The sequence below is a fragment of the Pantherophis guttatus genome, chromosome 3, assembly GCF_059756535.1.
Source record: "Pantherophis guttatus breed Tessera chromosome 3, ASM5975653v1, whole genome shotgun sequence".
Classification (NCBI taxonomy): domain Eukaryota; kingdom Metazoa; phylum Chordata; class Lepidosauria; order Squamata; family Colubridae; genus Pantherophis; species Pantherophis guttatus.
Genome location: NC_142065.1, coordinates 175,081,814 through 175,101,081, shown reverse-complemented (window position 1 = coordinate 175,101,081; position 19,268 = coordinate 175,081,814). Strand labels below are relative to the sequence as shown.

Here is a 19,268-nt window from a genome sequence, read left to right as displayed (position 1 = left end):
TTTAACAACTGTGGCAAGAAAGGTGGTAAAATTGGGCAAAACTCACTTAACAAATGTCTCACTTAACAACAGAAATTTTGGGCTGAATTGTGGTCGTAAGTTGAGGGCTACCTATATTTGGTTCCAGGTTCAACTTCTTTGTCACTGTGGTTGCCTATACTTAATCTGAAGCTTTGAGTGCATGAGATGAGGAGTTTTGTTTATCAGATAGTTTGCCGCAGAGTGCAATGCCGATTAGGGCTGAAAGGAAGTGACCCACTCAAGAACACCAGACTGGCTTCTGTATAAAAAGGAAAACTAGAACCTGGAGGTTCTCCTGTTGGTAATCAAGAAATTTAATTATTAGACCATGCTGCAAGAGTGTACATCTACATTTCATTTAATAGCTATTGGCTTGCTGTTCTCTTCAATAGGAATATCACGAATCTGGCATATAGAAAACATTTTTTACTAGATAATTTCCTGATAGCACTTCTTTAATATGTGGTAGAGATGCCTTCAGAGCCTTTTTACAAATGTTTATAGATGTTATAAAGTTTGTGGCTTTGAGAAAACTGTTAACTGTACTGTTTAATAGATATTTTAATGCATCATTTCTGAATGATGATGATTTTATTAAGTAGAAGGAAATGAAAAAGGAAGGTTTTTAAAATTAAGATGACTTGATTATGTCTTGGATATGAAATACTGCTACAGTCTTTATCTTTGGATGAATCATAATTTTCATAAATTATAAACATACAAAGAAGCTACAATCAACTAATGTTAAAGTTTGCGAGGAGAAAATTAAATGTGTCTCTTTATACATTACCTCCACTGTCTAATCAGTAAGCTTTATAATTCAAAAACATTTTTATTACACTAAGACATGGGTGTCAAACTCGATCACATCACGGGCGGATTGTCATGTATCGCAAAGTTTTTTTTGTCTTTGGGGAGCCGAGGAAGGTTCCCAAATCCAGCCCGTGGGCCGCCAGTTTGACAGGCCTGCACTAAGACAATGACATTGGAAAAAAGAATAACTATCTTAAATATAGCTAATATTGATCAATCTACTAAGAATATAAAAGATAATGTAAGATGTTGCATTGTATGTGAGGTTTTGATGCATTATCCCATGACCTTATTACAATTTATTGTTTTAATTTTTAAGATTTAATTGATTGTTTTATTGTACGTCACCTACAGTCGTATTACTGGAATGGGCAGTTATATACATTTGCTAAAGAAACAAAAAATTGATTCCAAGTTTGATTAGTATTTAGAGAACTTCTATTGTCATATATTTTTAAATGGAATTTACAACATATAGAATTAATTTTGTTATATTTAAAGATCTGGATTGAAATTGGATTGTGGTTTATAAATCAGTAATCTTCTTTCATAAGAGTCCTGAACATCTAGCTCTTTTCTCAAGCACTGGGCCAATGCTCATTACAAAATCTGTTTGGATTGTGGTTAATGGTTGTAATTGTTTTTGTTCAGCATAAATAAGCCATAGTTAAATAGCTGGCAAATCAACAAGGGTTGTTTCAAATTGTGTGAAATATGTTTCCTATAATCTTAAAACTACACCTAGTGCTTAACGATCACAACCACAATTGTGATTGGCAATGCGGTTAGGTGAAACATCACATAACCTCATGTTTGTCATGGGCATTAAGCAAATCATCCACAGTAATTAAGCGAGAGATCATGTGATTGCAACTCGCAATTTTATTGTCAGCTTCTCCATTGACTGATTATTGGAACTCATCTGTGAAGCATGTAAATGGTGAGCATGTGACCACAGAATGTTGTGACAGTTGTAAAAACTCACCAAATGCAAATTGCCCAAATTATGAACATGTGACCACAGGGATGCTGCACTGGTTGTAAGTGTGAGAATCAATACAGTACAAAGCTACTTTTTCAATGTCACCAAACTTCAAACTCATCATTAAGTGAGGACCTTCTATAGGATAATATTAGGAAAAAAAACTATCTGCATGTACAGTATATTGGATTCTTTAGTGAATGTTGAATAAAAGTTGCTTAAAATTACTTTGCTGTTGAATACACAACTCAAATTCTTAATTCATATAGTTTGTTTTTTTGCTATTATCACATTTAGGATGACTAAAGGACTCTGGATTGATTGCAGTGTATTAAAGATGCGTATTACCTCCTTCTTAGGGCTAGGAGAGTGTGACTGACCCAAGTCACCTGCCTGGCTTTGTCCCTGCGGCAAGACTAAATTCAGTCTCCTAGTTTCTAAACTAGTGCCTGGTTCTCATACCATGTATGGTAGAACCAAATATATTAAAGATCTCTCATACAACTATTTTTATTGGACCACCAGAATTCAAGAATTAAAATCCATTGGTTATTCTGATGTTAGTCTAATATATCTGCATGTTTTCCCTGTGTCTATCCCCATTGATAAAAGTTGGTATTCCTTAGAATTCTAAATAATCTTGACATTGTTGGAACCTATTGAGATTTCATCTCCCTTCTCTCTTCATAAGGTTTGTGTCTGAGGAGTTCATTCAATCAGTTGCTTTAACTTGTTTATCCAATCCAATCAGTTTTCAAAACTTATCTGATCACTTGACTAGCTTTCAAAATGTTTTATGTTTTCGGAACACATATAAATAAATGGGAAGGGGAAACAAACTGCCAACAAGTGCTTTTCTCTGCTTTCTATAAAAGAGGGTTTTGTAAATTCTAGTATGCATTGTTTCTTAAATACAATGGAATCTCTGCTGATGGGCCTCAAGAACTATTGAGTGATCAGTTTGGATAGCAAACATTTCAACATCCCCTGACTAACAAAGTGGATGCAACTTTAAGAAATACAAAGTTATAGACTTGTAATACAAATTTCACTGGTTTTATATCGGATTAGCAAAATACATGTGGGACACCTGGAAATATTCTAAGGCATAATATAGTATTTATTTTTGCCTTAATGTAGCATCTGAATCTACAATGCCGTATCTAACAATGATAACAATATAACAAAATGTGGTTTGTGATATAACCCTTCCCAATGCAACCATTCATAATAGGGATTGTCACATCTTGGTTCATGTTAATTACTTTTTTCATGTCCCCAGAGATGCTGATACACTCTTTATGTGAATCACAATTCCAAAGCTTAACAAATTAGAAGCATATGGTTGAAAGAATCCTGATCTATATGAGCTTCCAACCAATAATTTTCCTTTTCATCAACAAGTATAGTCTCTACTTAATCTGTGGTTGTTGGTTTTTTTTTACTTTAGTATAAGATCTCTGGATTTCATTGTTTTCATGCCTGAAGGAAGACACACATATATTGTATATCTAGTTTACATATAATGTTTAGCCATAATGTAACCATTGTGTCCGAACACAATGTTCAACATTTATTATTTGAAAATTTGATAGTAAGGCTATAGATTCAGATTCAAAAAGCAAAATGGGATTCTGAACACAAATGTCCATGCACAAAGCAACTGGAGACACCTTAAACCAATTATGTCTTTTTGTATCTTTATTTGGCTACCTTTTGCATAATCTTAGGAGAAAATGAATTTAATTTAAAGTATTCCTAATACGTGCTACATGCACATTCACGTGCACTTTTAAAGACATTCTGTTTTCTGAACTTGATCATCACCTAGCTGCATTTGCTAGTTGCTTCTTTGGTTTGTCTGTGGGGAAAAAAAACTGAATGCTATCGAGAACATAAATCTAGAAATTATGTGCACTAAAAGTAAGCAATCAAAAAGGTACTTCAGCACATTTATTATGTAATTTATTTATTTTACATAGCAATTATCCTTGCAGTTGTCATTATAGGTTGCATACATGGGGTAAAAAGTGAAACCAAAACCAACAATTAATAATAATGGTGCTTAATGACAAACCCAATTCAAACCTTAAGAAAACACAGAATCACACTGACAGTTCACCTAATCATCTGATCTCATGCTGAAGTCTTCAAGGATTTATGAAATGCTACTAGAGTCAGGACCATATTATTCTCTAGGGCAGGGATTCCTAAACCTTTTGCCATTAGACCTCCTTAATGTACACACTTTCCCTAATAATCCAAATAGCAAAATGAATACAAATGAACAATGAAAATGATATAAGGTAACTTTACTTTTAACATAGACATAAAAAAAAAAAAACTTTCACACCTCTCCTGGACTCCCAAGGGAAGTACCCTTGTTGGGAAACTCTGCTCTAGAGTTATGATGTTCCAAAGGACAGATGCTCCAGGCGTATTTCCTGGATCTCCCCCAGAAGACAAAGTTAGTAAAAGGACCTGAAGCATGTTCATCTTCTTACATTTGGTGGAATGGCAGAAAAGGATGGGTACTTATGATCTATGTGGTAAGAACCATATGTTTGATATTTTCATTTTAACTGATACATGCCTTAATTTTGAATTTAAAGTTTGTAAGGCATACTATTAAATAAAAGGACGTTTCCCACTGCAAAATAACTTTCACATACAAAGCAAATATACATTATTGATGTAATGTGTTAGAATCCAGAGTGGCAAGACTGAAAGATAAAATGACTTATACAAATATTTAATTTGTTAACTCTACTTACAAGTTCCTTTCAAAGTTTACATTTCCCAAAGCAATTGCAATGATTACTGGTTCATTCAAAGGAAAAACAGACCTAAAGAAGAGATTGTAAAAGTTTACGCAGCATACACCAGCAACTATAAATGTAGTCCTCATTTCATGACCACAATTGTGACTGGCAACTCGGTCATTAAGCAAAGTGCTCATTAAGTGAAAATGTATTTGTCTTATAATTTTACTCCAGTTTTCCTTTGAATTGCAGACCCGCAAAAGTTGTAAATGCAAAAATTCATCACAAATTCCTCACCATACTAGCTACAAATCCTAATAAGGCATTTGCTAAACAAGGACTACTATAAAGACTTGTGCTTTTCAAAGAGCCAAGGGATTAGATCTGGAAAGTCTTTCTGAAAGATATTTCCCAGAGCCACAATTGAAAAAATGGAATTTTTAACAGGACAATCTAATTTTCTATGTGACTTGAATGTATACCTGCTTCATCACTATAATGAGGTATATTAGAGAACAATGGGACTATGTTGCAACATGCCCAAAAAACAAAAAATAAAATATTAAACAATAATCTAAACAAGTGTGGCTTTATTTAAGGAAAATTAGAGAGATGTATTATTTTTATGATCTATACTTAGCAAGCCTACATGTTTTTAGTGACAAAATACTTAAAATAAATTTATCTCAAACACTGGGTTTCCTGCTGGTGTTAACATGCAATAATGAAACTTCAAGAAAAGGAACTAACTATGAAAAATATTATCCACACATACTTTCTTTAGTAACCGGGTAGCTTTACAGTTCTTCAGTCACAATATCCACACTATAACATAGCAGCTGTACAGCTTTTTGAATTAGATACCTTTCTTTTTTTTAAAGCAAAACTTCATTTTTAATTGAAACTCAAATATCTTAATTACATAGCAACCCTTCTCATAAACATGAGTTTGTGCAGTGGGTCATAAAACAAATACTATAAACAAATAAAAATAACCATTGAAAACAATTCAACATACACAGTAAATAAGACAGTGGGAGAATGGAGCAACATACTACACACAATGCAACCACCTCATGGGCTCCCCAAGCTTTGTAGGGAAAAAAACAGGTTTTGAGAGAATTCTAGAAAACCAATAGGGCTGGGGCTAATGTAACTTTGGGACAAATGATGTTCGTGGCTTTTGTTTGTTTGTTTGTTTGTTTTTGAGTAAATCCACTAAAGAAAAGGCCCGCCTCCTGATTCCCATCAGATGTCACAAATACAGATGTGAATTGTAATATGCTCCTCCTCCCAGTCCTTCTGGTATGGTTGTTAACAGCATAGATTGTAACAGACCATTTATGATGTTTATTTCAAAGCATTCACATTTTTAAATTAATGATTATAGATGCCTTTCAAACTCTTAACAAGAAATGGCACAATCTTAAGTATCTAAAAGATGGTAGATAGCAAAAAGTGCCTTGCTGTGAACTCTGGCAATGAACTTTTTTTGTTGTTTCTGCGCATTTGAAAGTTTGATAGATCAGTATAGGCATTTTCACAAAATGTCTTGAAAAAAGTTAAAGGTTTTAAGATGGAACTCTAGAGGATCCTGGGATTTCATGAGAGAATTACAAACCTAGAGAATAGTTTTATTAATTAACCTTGTCTCTAAAGCAGACTATGAATATTTGGTGGTCTGGCAAGTGAGAGAGACCTGAATAGTGACAGATGTCTGAACATTTTTACTGATAAAAATTATATTTATTAAATGTACATGCCATCATTCCCACTACTAGTGTGACTCCATGTCCATATACTGCTTGGTTTTTTCTTTAACAGAATATATCTTGCTGAAATTAAGAAATCATCTGCTCTTTCATACGATCTGTGCCTATCCTTAATTATCTAATAATTAATCATTATGTTCATATCTTCCAATGGTTTCATTGTCCTGACCAAATAAAACATATCTGCAAATGTTAATCATGTGGATATTTTTCCTTTTCTTCACATAGAAAATTTGTCACACTTCATAAAAAGTTGGATAGAGACATAGAGTCACTCTAGCGGTGAGACCTGTGGCATATATATTTAATAAATAAATATAATTTTCATCAGTAAAACAAATGAACAAAACATTGTATTCCAACATAGTGTATGTTCCATAGTGTATTCCAACATAGTGTATTATTCCATAGTGTACATATGGAATAATCAACATAGAAGCAATTATCTGCTGCTTTAAGCCTAAATTTGCATGCATCAGATGTGGGGGTGGATGGGTCAGAAAGGAACCATAAAGTCATAGTTTGCCTGACTGGAACATTCTAGCCACCAAGATGCAATTGCCTCTTTTTACCATCCTTACTTCTCTATATGCAATGTGTGAAAGGACACTCCAACTTGCCCTTTTACCATTAATCTTTTCTAACTATTTTTTTCTTAAAACTGGAAGATACTTTGCTTCAGTACATTCCGTATAAACATATACTTATTATTATGATTTCTGAATTTGAAAATAGTAATTCACTTATCTAAGGAGTAAACTAAGAATAGACAGAGTGTGATTTGGAATCATGACTGATTAAGCAATTTGTGAGACAATATTATTTATTCTAAAGACCACTACTGTCTACTTATAAGCCTTTCTAGTGAACACAAATGGATTGTAACTACACAAAATATATACTATGTCTTTGTTTGTTGAAGCTTCAAATGTTTCCACATACACACACAAGAATATCAACCCTACTCCAAATTTGATTTTTTTTAATTTAATGACCTAAACAGGAAACAATTCCCCCTGATTCAAATTACAAAGAAAATCTTTTTAAGAACAAAATCAATTAAAAGTTTATTTGTCCAGTATTATAAGTAATTGTTTAACATTCCATTTTGAGTAATAATTAACTTTTGCTTGTATCAGAAGGCTATAAAAACAATGGACGAGAATGCTAAATAGTAAACAACTATTCAGATAGCCATATCAACATTGTGAAATAAGTGAAAATCAATGAGCAACAAAACAGAAGTATATTGTTAAGATGAATGCCCTATATTAAGACTGTAGTTTTTGTAAATCTTAAGTATCTAGAACATCCTAACAGGTAAATAAGGATAGGATTGAGGAATTAAAGACAGTTAACTTCAACTGCTCTTCTAGATTTAAAAAAAAACCTCACTATAATTAATATTAATAAGAAAAAAGAACATTGTATCTTGTAGCAATGATTTAGTTAGTTTAGTTAGTACTAATATCTAAGAGCAGCTCCATTATTATTAAACTGCACAAGACAGTAACTTATTATGTTCACTAGTATTATCCAGTTGAGGAAAACAGCTAATAGTATTCATAAGTGGGGAAAATAGCTAATATCTGGTATGGTTTATATTTCTTAAAATAATCAATCATGTCATAAAACAACCTACTTTTAATAAGACTGAAAATGTAGTAACACTTGCAAAATATTCTGAACAAGAGGGAAAATGTCTGTCAAAATTAAATATCTGAACTGCGTAAATTTACTTCCCTATAAACTGATGGATAGAGGAGCTATTGTAATAATAGTACTGACTTCCTTTCAGCTAATGCAACTGTAACATAGCTAGTATACAGATAAAACTTCCTCTAAGGGTCAGCTGTATAAATTGCCCATTTAGTATCACACTTCCTCTTTTTTTAAAGAACTGTTCAGCATACAGTTCAAACTGCAGAGCATTAAAAATTTAATTAACAAAGCAGGAAATGGCACTATGTTGTAAATGGTTTCAGAGCTTCATTAAAAATATGTATTTGTACCCTTTTGCTAATGTTATTATTATTCACTTCTACAAACTACTGTAACAATTTTATCTTATCCATGCCAGACAAAAGTCTTCATGAAAGTGCATCTGAAGCATCCCTAAAGACTAATATTGTATAAAATAATGTCTAGACTACTGGACCCCAGATTCAAATCCTAATTTTGCCCTGAAGCAGAGTTCAGAGACTTAAGTCACCTTCCCTCAGCCTTGTGGCATTTTTGCAATGATCAAATGAGAAGACAGCAAACTAGGCATCTTGCCTTGTCCTTCTGAAAGAAAGATGAGACATAAACTTAGCTAAGAAATACTTACAAATTAAATCAGTGCTCTCCTGATATCCTTGTCAATGGTTTTCTGAACTAACCCATTTTTTTAGGTGTGCAGACTTCATTGCATCATCTATTACTGGTTTGAGGCACAGTTCTACAATGTCTAACCCAACTGACACCTAACAGTCTGGAGAAAATTGGGTCGGGAAAGGCTGATCTTCCCACTGCCTCTAATTTCATTATATATAAATACTAATATCATACGTTAATTACATTACTGTAGGCTAGATTGTCTGCCTAACTTGGGATAATTTCAAGAGATCTTCAATATCTTGTAGGGGCAAAGATTCTTAAATAAAAGGAAAAAGATGGAGAGATAATGCATGCATAAGGTACCAAAATCAAGCGTTGAGTGAATTTACAATAGATTCCTTAGTTTCTTGAGAGCCAATGGGCCCAGAGACACCCCTTCAACTGTCAACTTCATCGGAGAGCAAAATCCCCCTTTCCCCTATCCCCCAGCGCCCCACATCCGTCAGAAGGAAATCCGTCAGAAGCAACGATCCACTCTCCACCGATAAGACAATTTATCACTGAACAAAGCAACAGCCAACTAACCCAAGTAGCTTCAAGTCGAACCGGACGGGTAGAAAGATCGTGGTCTGATCAAAGGAAGTTCCACAGACTCCAGTAAAACCAAGCCATCTCCCAGGACAGGAAGGGAGAAAGCGGCCGCCAAAAGCCCCTTAAAAAGTGGTCGAAAAGAAGAGGGACTTACTTTCCTGAGCTTGGAGAGTTGAACTCCACACCAATTAAGTCCACCGTTTCTTCAGCCCGGAGGCTGGGGAAAAGGAGAGCGAGCCCGCAGCCCAGAAGGAGCCTCTCTGAGAACGCAGTGGCCCAGTTTTCGGAACTTAAAAACAGGGGAAGTGAAAACCTAACCAAGAAGAACCGGCGAGGCTCATTCTCGCCTCAGCCAGTCCTGCTGCGCTGCAGAGAGGAACTTCGGGCGCCTTGCAGAGGCTACTGTGCGCTCCGGCTTTACTTCCTGGTCGTGGGCAATTTGCATAGTTTTTCTGGAAAGGGCGCGCGGGAGGGGTGGGGGCTGCTCCGGGTAAAAAGAGAAGTAAAGTAAATGTGGGCATTTTCCTAAAAGGGGCGGGAGGAACCGAACTTGCCCAAAAAAAAAAAAAGTTGTGCCTTAGAAGTAGCGTCCTCGCAAACGGACGCAAGCCACCGGCTGCGGGGGAGGGGTGTGCGCGGGACAGAGGTTTGGCTTTTGGGCTCAGGTAACGCCGATGGCTAGAAGGAGCTTTCCTCGTTTCCTAAAAGAGGGAACGGATTGGGCAGAAACTGCAGTGACCTCACGGCGAGTCAAACCCAAATGGATTGCTCCTTCAGCTTCCCTCGTCCCTTTTATTCCGATTTGCCTCCCGAATCCGCCGCTAACTGGATTCCTCTCGAAGCCTCCGGATTACAGTTCCTAGAGTTTCTATATAATGTGAACTATGTAAAACTAATTTGAAGAGTCCGAGTGTATCTGTCGGGGAAAGTTCTGTTGAGGTCAGTGAGGTTATTCTCAGGGGGGGTAAAAGTACAAGAAATCACACCCGCAGGTATTTCAGTGGGCTAAACATTCATTTTAGTTCAACTGTATGAACTCTAAACTATATATTGGCCAGTCAGTAAAGAGTTAACTTTTCTTGTTGCTTTTGTGAAGGTAACCATGAAGCACGTTTGTAATTCAATCATTAAAAACTCTTTGGTTACACCCAGGGGTGAAATCCAACAGGTTCTGGAGAACCGGTAGCAGAAATTTTGAGTAGTTCGGAGAACTGGCAAATACCATCTCTGGCTGGCCCCAGAGTGGAATGGGAATGGAGATTTTGCCACGCCCATGAAGCCACGCCCACAGAACCGGTAGTAAAAAAAATTGAATTTCACCACTGGTTACACTGCATCTGTGCTTAATTTATATGTACCTATCTACATACTTGCGTGTACAACTATGCCAGCACACGAACATGGGAGTTTGTCAACCAGATCTGCAGGTGGGGAAAAAGTTTTTTTTTCTTCATGTACTCCTCTGTCTTCTCACCAATTGCCTTTTAAAAGAGGAAACCTAAAATTAGTCTTACAAGAAAGACAAATGCCATTAGATGCTGAAATAAAGACAAAAAAGTACAGTATATTATTCAGTCTGAGAAAGGCCTCTTGCTAATAGAGTTTTATTTGATAGTATTACATTTTTGCAATCACTTTATCTCACCTTTATTTTTCATAAATAACTCATGCAGCAAACAAGCCCTTACTCCTTACTCCTCCTAAATTCCGCACAACAACAGATCTCTGGGGTGAGTTGGCTGAATGTGAGTAGCTCAAAAAGTCACCCAGCTGGCTTTCATACCTAAGGTAGGATTAGAATTCATGGTATCCTAGTTTTTAGCCTGGTATGGAGTAAATGGGCTATTGATGGTCATCATTTCAGGGCAAACACAAAAAAGTAGCATTTTACTATGAAAGGCCATGATGGCCCTAGCCTGGTGTTAATTAAAATGGATTAAGAGAGCTTTATAGTATTTGGGGCTATGATAATTTATGTATATCTCCAAAGGGGTATTCATAGAAAAGATAATCGGAGAATGGCTGTCAGTTATGTGCTCCTTGGAAGTGTATCAAGGATGCTGCTTTCAAAGATGTAACATGGTTAGTTTTCATCATTGCATGTTGTGTGAATCTAACCATTGTGGTTTTTTTAAAAAAATAGTCTTTATTCAACCTTTTTAAATTTTAAAAGCACATTTCCATTTTTACAGCTTTCAACTATCGGTAACACTTCAAGTTTCATAATTCCAATTTATGGCCTATTTTATACATTTGTACACCTTTAAATATATAATATCCTTTACTATAATCTATTTTTGTTCTTCATTAACATCAATTTTATATATATATATATATATATATATATATATATATATATATATATATATATATATATTCTTTTTATCCTTTAACAAGTTTTATATTATAAATATCATTTTTAATGTAACATACTTTCTATATCATCTTTATGCATCAATTTTACTTCTCATTTCAAGCCATTGATAACACATATTCCAATTTTTGTAATACTCTAATTGCTCTCTATCTCTAAGTTCCATGTTAACCATTGTGATTTTTAAATAGGTAATACAATGTTTGACCCAGTGGTAAAATCCAAATTTTTTTACTACCGGTTCTGTGAGCGTGGCTTGATGGGTGTGATGTGGCTTGGTGGGTGTGGCAGAGAAAGGATACTGCAAAATCCCCATTTTGTCCCCAATCCTGGGGGAAGGATATTGCAAAATCTCACCCCACTCTGGGGCTAGCCAGAGGTATTTGCCGGTTCTCCAAACTGCTCAAAATTTACACTATTAGTTCTCCAGAACCTGTCAGAACCTGCTGGATTTCACCCCTGGTTTAACCGCTAACAATTGCAGCTTATTGGGCCAACTACAGTTTAGCAAACTGTGTGAATGCAATCAGTGTATGAATTGTAACTTTTATCTTATCCATCTTGGCAATTTAGCTAGCTTTCTTCAGATTGCTTATTGAATAATGCTGAATTGGCTTTCTTAAACTCTATTCAGTTATTTTCGCATTGTAGCACCCAGAATTTCCAGGTGAATTTTGATCTTAAGCAAACTAATAAACTGCTATCTTGTCTAATTTTGGAATATATGAAGTTGAATCTTGGCATAGTGGTTATTATATGTACTAGTTTAGATCATCATTTGTTGCCCTGTTCCCCAGTACAGAGGGTAGAAATTTACCTAATCTTGGCATGAACTATCCAAAAAATGAAGCAATAAAAACTTGAACAGATTTGCTCAGTTTTTGGTATTGCCAATGAGACAAGCCATTCCAATTAAAATGTGTCATATAGATGTAAACTGTAATTTTCCATCTTCTTTAAGTACCTACAGGTAGTTCTTAACTTACCTTAACTGGTCAAGGTTATGACAGACTTCCAAGGGTATTTATGACCTGGATTAAAAAATCTGATCGCCCTCTTCATGCAGTCATATTATCACATTTTGGGCAATTATCACATTTACAGCCGTTTGCATCATCTTGCAGTCATTTCACCACAATTTGTGACATTTTTAAAAATGTGAAACAGCACCTCTTTCCAACTTCTAGCAAAATAAAATGTCCATTGCAGACAGTGGATTCACTTAATAATCATTGTGCTCACTTTATGACTTCCATGTTCTCAATAGAGATTGTAAAATCAGGTGCAGGCACATGATGACCTGATTAAAAACCGGTAGATTGATTATTGTAATTCCAGTTATATATATGTTGAGGGCTACCTGTATATTAAACTGGTTATATTATGTACATTTTATATGTATTATTGCAAGCTATATATTTTTAAATATATTTTTATTCCACATTGCTTTTATGCTATCTATAGAGATAATTTTAAAACAAAACAAAACAAATGAACATGAAGTTCCATGTCCAAGATTGTTAATAATTGGATGTGTATATTATATAGACAGCAGGATTCATGTTGAGCTGCTTAAAAATATTTCTAGCCAATTAAGTACTGTATAGGTGGAATGAACCACCTGCTGTCCTTTGCATTATTAAAGCTTGTCATAAATGCTGAAGAAAATCATCCGGCTCTAAAATATTACCCTGGTTATATTTACTCAGCACAAGTGCCATTGAATTGAAAATAGGATTTCAGCCTTGTATTTTAAGCTAATCACTCTATGCATGCTTAAAGTAATTCCCATCTGATTTCATATATACCGGTAATACTCCCCTTTCAATGGAAGCATGGAGACTTTATATTAAAAAAGGTATAAAATACATTCTCCCTCAACAGCTCAAAGCTTTCCAAGTTATAGAACTATGGGTATGAAATCCAAACAACAATTAGGGCACATTGATCTTATGTTATGCAGTCAGATCATAACTTGCAATATATGCTGACTCTGTAAACAGTTTAGAGAAGCTGTAAAGCACAGTGAAGCTGTATATAATTCTACGTGCTAGTGCTTTTGCTATATGTTCCAAGCCTTTACAAAAATAAAGATCTTCACCTGAATTGAAAATAATGTATCTATCATAAGGATATTATGGCTTTAAGGAGCTGTTTGTAAGCAGATACCTGTTAGTCAAGCTTCACTTATTAAGCTTAAATTATATTATACATATTGACTCTCCATTTCTGTGGGATGCTTATTGCTGTTTGAAGTGCTGCTTCTATGTGTGTTTTGTTGTCTTCCTGGAAAGGACTTATTTGCCATTTGAAGTGACTTCACTATGGACCTTGGGCTGCAATAGCATAGACAAAGAGCATACATGGACCAGCAAGTGCTACAAAGATCTCTCTAAGTGATTCAACATTCCATTGTTGACATGCATACACTGTAAAACAGAGTAAACTTTTAAATCCTTATTGATATTTGTTACATATTTGTATATCTTTGTTTTAGTTTTTATGTTTCATTTATGCAGTGCCAGTTGAACTGATATAAAAGAACTTGGCTTAATTCCATCATTAATTCAGATAACTATGGAAACTCAGAGATCAAATTTTGTTTCATAAGAATAAATACTAGGGGTCACTGGTCCTATACATAGATTGTTAGCTATGGTAGTGTGTGCCAATGTTGAATTCTATGTTAGAGAAGGTTACTGGTCAGAGAGTAGATCACCGACTGCAAAAATTATACATCTTTCCCAGGCCATGGCAAACCATCATTAGGTCCTATTATCTGTCAACCCAATTATCTTTTGGATTCAGACATTGCATTAAACTGAACAATCATGTCAAAGCTTAACATAAAGTATGAACCCACCATTGTACTGGATTATGGAACAGTGATCTAAAATCTATGTATGTGTAATGCTGGGCTTTCCCAGAGTGACATAGACTAGTTTTAAATGGCTTATAGGTGAAGGTATAGCTAAATGATTAGGAAAATGAAAGTCTCTTTTCAATTTCACTTGCTAGAAATGTTGTTTTTATTCTGTATGTTTAGTGTAATGTGCATTCATAAATCATAGGTAGGTCTATCAGACTTTGACTGGCAAAAAACTTGGATGACTATTAGACAGTAGCAAAGTCTAGGGCTATCTAATTGTCAGGGACTTTGTATTTCTAGTTCTGATAGCTAGACTAGCTGAGAAGTAAGATAAAATGACACAAAAGTGTGCGAGCTTTTCATCTGAAAAAAATGGTACAAAAAGCAGGGTATAGTAAAGAAGCAAAAGATCCAAATTGTGGTTGCTAACCAAGTACTACCTGTATTTGCAGTTGGTGGACAGTGTGGTTGTAGCAACCACAATTCAATCAGTTGAAATCAATTCTACAGGAAGGCTAAAATTTCGATGGTCTATCCTTTATTTACATTCATAGAAAACTAATTTCCCCCCTGAATGGCCCTCACTTTACTCATAAAACTGATAAATTAATTACAGAAAAATGTACTGTATTTAAACTAGCATATAGTAAATTGAATTGTACATATGCTCTGCTGCTAGAAATCAATATTGAACTATCATTGAGAGAAAGAAAATTGTCTTTGCATCTTTGATATGTAATTAAAAGCTGACACTTTCATGTCTCCATTTAGAATTGGGAGCAATTCCTTTCTGAAATCTCAAGAGTGAATATAGCATCGAAGGGCTATATTCACAGGACAAAGTATCATGTAAGTTTCTAATTGATTTTAAAATAAACTGTTACTTCTAATTCATATCTCATATTCAAAATGCTATGTTGTATGACCGTGTGGTTGGGGGATGGAATGAAGACAATTCCTCCAGGCCCAGCCATGGAAGAAGCACTATCTAAATAATCCTTTATTTGAAATGATCGATATTTTTCATTCAAGTCTATAGATGTCAGTGGCCAAAAAAAAAGTGCTGATATAGGATGCTATAAGAAAAGGAGATCTTAAAATAATCCACTGTCCTCAGCCTCTCAACTTGTTGAAAGTAGTTGGCTAAAGGAAGAGAGACCATCCCCCACTGACAAAAATAATGAGTGTCAGCCAAGGTACAACATTCTTCTGACGTTTTCAGCATATTTTCTAATTACCTAAACAGGAGGTGCGGGGAATACTACAGGATACCACCAAGTGCAAACTGTTTTTGAAAAGTAATTGCATCAGAAATGTATGTTAACTAATTTTTAAGCAGGTTATTTCATGCATTTTAAATCCGACTGATTGTTTTACCTCAAGGAAGTACACTTATTTTTCTCACTTGTGCACTGGTACAAAGAAACAAGCAATTTCTCATAAACAAATATCCCAGAGTGGTTACTTGAGGTGAGGTTTATCATAAGGAAATAAGTAAAGAATAATAATGACTTACTAGATAGCGTTAAAAGATAAAAACATAAAAGAAAGCAAGTATTATAGGAACAAAAATATTTGAAGCTAACTCACTAAGTAAACTGAAAAGCTTTCAGGTATTTAATAAAAGATAATCTTAATTTGAATACAATATTTTCAAGGACAATTTGTTGTATTCTGCCACACCATTCTGAATTGAAGTTTTAGTAACTGACAGGATGAGTTAATTGAGTTAGCTGGGACTTCTGCAATATTTAATTGCATTAAAAATTTTAATGATCAAGTATGGATTTTCTTACAGTTTAATTTATATCATCCTGCTTCTTTGTTTTAAAAGTCAGCAATTCCTGACCTTCTGTTTAGTTCAAGAGGAAATATGCTTTATTCTTTTCTTCTGAATATAACTATACAGCTAACATTACATGAAGTCTACTATGACATGAATAATGGCAGAAGACTGAATCCTGCTTTTTCTTAATTTTTCCATTTCCTTGTTGTTACTTCTTTCTGCTTCTAATCCTCATGTTCTGTGAACCTGATAGGCCTGGAAGTTAGTTGCCACTTTTATCAGTGTTGCTGCTTTAGGATTCTTTTAAAACAGCTATAAACTAATTATACTATATATACATGAGCTTTTGATAGAAAGTAAACACATTTTAATGATTATAGCATTTTTTCTTCCAAATTCTATTTTTCTAAATTTATAGAGGAAAAAGGACACACAAAAATGAAGAAGCAAAACACAAAAGCTGGCACATCAAAACAAAAGGCTTCTACATAAAATGAAATGCTCAATAAAACACCACTTGCCAATTTTTTTACACTCATGTTATGAAACTGCTTTAACAGTATTCTGAAAGCAAAACACAGTCACCACCATAGAGGGAACACCAGATTTTCTAACTTGCAGTCAAGTAAAAAACATAACTAGCCCTATAATCATTGTGAAGTTACATCCACAAATAATTTTAGGAAACAAGGAATACACAGACATGAAATGGCTAAAGCAGAAATGGGAGAAACTTCCTAGGATCCAGTCGCCAAGTTACTTGGTTACTTGGAAGCCACATAGAAGCCAGTTCCCCTCTAATGCTTTCTCTCTGTGCCCTGCTGAAAATGGGAAGTGAAGCCACAGCAAAGAAAGATCAATTCCTTCAAAAGTTACTGCTTCAAAACAGCTCTGCCTAGGAACCTTGTTTCAGTCAATCCTCCTGTAGTAGACTTCTTTTCCTCACTAGTCTTTCTCAACAAGATGCAACAGACTCAGCACCTGGGCTGTGGGTTGGTGTGCTCAATAACGGGTGGTGGGGGGCGGGGAGCTTGAGGCACCACATGCTTCTAAAGCAACCATTTTACTATCTAAAACTTTACATGTTCTCCCCCCTTCCTGACATAAAAGAAAAAACATGGGAACAAGAAGTTTGGGTGCACCTAGGGACCTAAAAAAAAAAAAAAAGATGAGAGATGTTATAATGATTTTGTCTTAAAACTCAAAATAAATTCAACTTAGAAACTTATTGTTTCTTTTAATGTTTGTCACAACCTACCTACTTTCACTATGTCTATTTAAACTTTCTGACTGCAAATTCAAGATCCATAAGGAAAATAGTTTAACACGGAAGTTATTTTTTATTTCGGTGTGCTGAAGAAAGCCACACTTCTGTTCTCTTATAGCCCTTGGTAGGAAGTCAGTGATGCATTTCATCTGAAAATACTGGCAGTTAACAAGACAGCAAAAGGTGAGTAACATTTAGACTAAGATATTAAGGAGGATAATGCCTAGTTAGTATTCGTATTGGAAGGAAATAAAGGGCCATAAGCTATTCTAGAAAATTTGATAAAACTGGATGATGTGCAGGATGGTTATTGTTTATAGACTAGATGCAGTTAGTTTTGCATATGGAAAAAGGAAATAGGCTTAAAAAAGAGCAGTACTTTTATCAGCTTTCAAAGTCAAATATCTAAGCCTAGTTGAAGGGAAAAAGAACTCCATGTCTCATACTACACGTTTAGTTAAGCATTCCGATTAGTCTTTTCATAGAATTAATTGTATCTCTCATTTCTTGTTGAAATATAGTTGCAGTTAAATAGCATGATCACGGCACAAGTTAAATAATGGTGTTGTGGCCTGTCGGCCGCCGGCCCCTCCAGCAGCCAAATCAGATGAGGCAGCAGTGTGGGAGTCAGGGCCAGCATCAAGGCAATCTGAGAGCTTCGAGGGAATAGATGGAAGAGGGAATAGAGCTGTCAGATATAGAGACAGAGGCAGAGTCTGGGCCGTCCATCAGCCCTCAGATGGAGAGTCAACAGACCCCAGAGGGAGGTGGCTGATGAGGAAGAGGAGGAACAGCTGGGTCCAGTGCCTGAGACACGGATGCGCAGAAGGCAGAGGAGAGCAGTGGGAATCTATGGGCTGGTTCTTGGGACAGAAGAGCCACCACTGCTAGTGAAGCTCCACCCTAGCTCTGGGGATAAAAGGCAGGGGACAGAGATTAATTGGTGTGGCAGACAACTATTCATTTCCCTGGAGGTCAGGCATTGATAGCCTGCACTTCTCAATCCAGTCTGGAAATGAGAGAGAGAGAGGGAGGGGCGACTGGTGGCAGTGAACGGTGGCAGCAATAGCCGGGGAACGCTGGTGAAAGCTCCAGCGTTCCCAGGCGGAGGCAGTAGACACAGATGAGGCAGCAATAGCACTGTTTCTGGTTGGCCAGCCTGTTGATTGGCTGGGCTAGAGGACGACCCAGCTGTTGGTCAGCTGACTGTGGTGGGCGCAATGGAGCGGAGACCTGATGTGCCACATGCTGGGCTAGGAGGCAGAGGCAGATTTTTTGTTTTCTTGTTTTCCTCTTATGGAGCAAAATATACAGTAAAGACAGAGGACATGTCGTGTTTGGGAGCCAGGTCAGAACAAATGACTTTATTATTTACAAACTGATTTCTTCTTTAATTTTGTCTCAGTATTTCAGTTGAGAAAAAATGATTGAGGCAGAATCATGTTTCATCTGAAAATAGTGATATTTATACCATTAGTTGACAGCAATATGTCAGATCCTTTACCTGCTGCTGATAATAAGGCAAGAGTTCAATGAAACCCAAATACATCAAGGCAGAGCACTAGAAAAAAAACACAGCACATTCAGTTGTAAATTATATCCAGCATTTAATAAAACAAAGGAATTGAATACTCATTAATTTAGAATGATAACTATTATTAGGCCACCACTAAAGTGTTCCTACAAGGAGGACAAACTATTAGCCATCATAA

At 35.6% G+C, this 19,268-nt stretch overlaps 1 protein-coding gene and 1 long non-coding RNA gene across 4 annotated transcripts in view; one reads left to right on the top strand and one right to left on the bottom strand.

Moving 5' to 3' along the window:
• The window catches only part of LYN (LYN proto-oncogene, Src family tyrosine kinase), a 40,355-nt gene extending 30,591 nt beyond the window's left edge, over window positions 1–9,764 (bottom strand). The window contains exon 1 of one of the 3 annotated variants that reach the window (XM_034429798.3): window positions 9,415–9,764. The gene's annotated coding sequence lies outside the window, so the exon portion shown is untranslated. Of the gene's footprint in view, window positions 1–9,254; window positions 9,274–9,414 lie in introns of those variants that run through there. The other 2 variants (XM_034429799.3, XM_087890576.1) reach the window with 2 other exon arrangements.
• Window positions 9,765–15,269: 5,505 nt separating this feature from the next.
• LOC117672808 (uncharacterized) overlaps window positions 15,270–19,268 on the top strand; it is a 31,286-nt gene continuing 27,287 nt past the window's right edge. The window contains exons 1-2 of the long non-coding RNA XR_004593377.1: window positions 15,270–15,352; window positions 17,675–17,739. This is a non-coding gene — a long non-coding RNA (uncharacterized LOC117672808). The remainder of the gene's footprint in view (window positions 15,353–17,674; window positions 17,740–19,268) is intronic.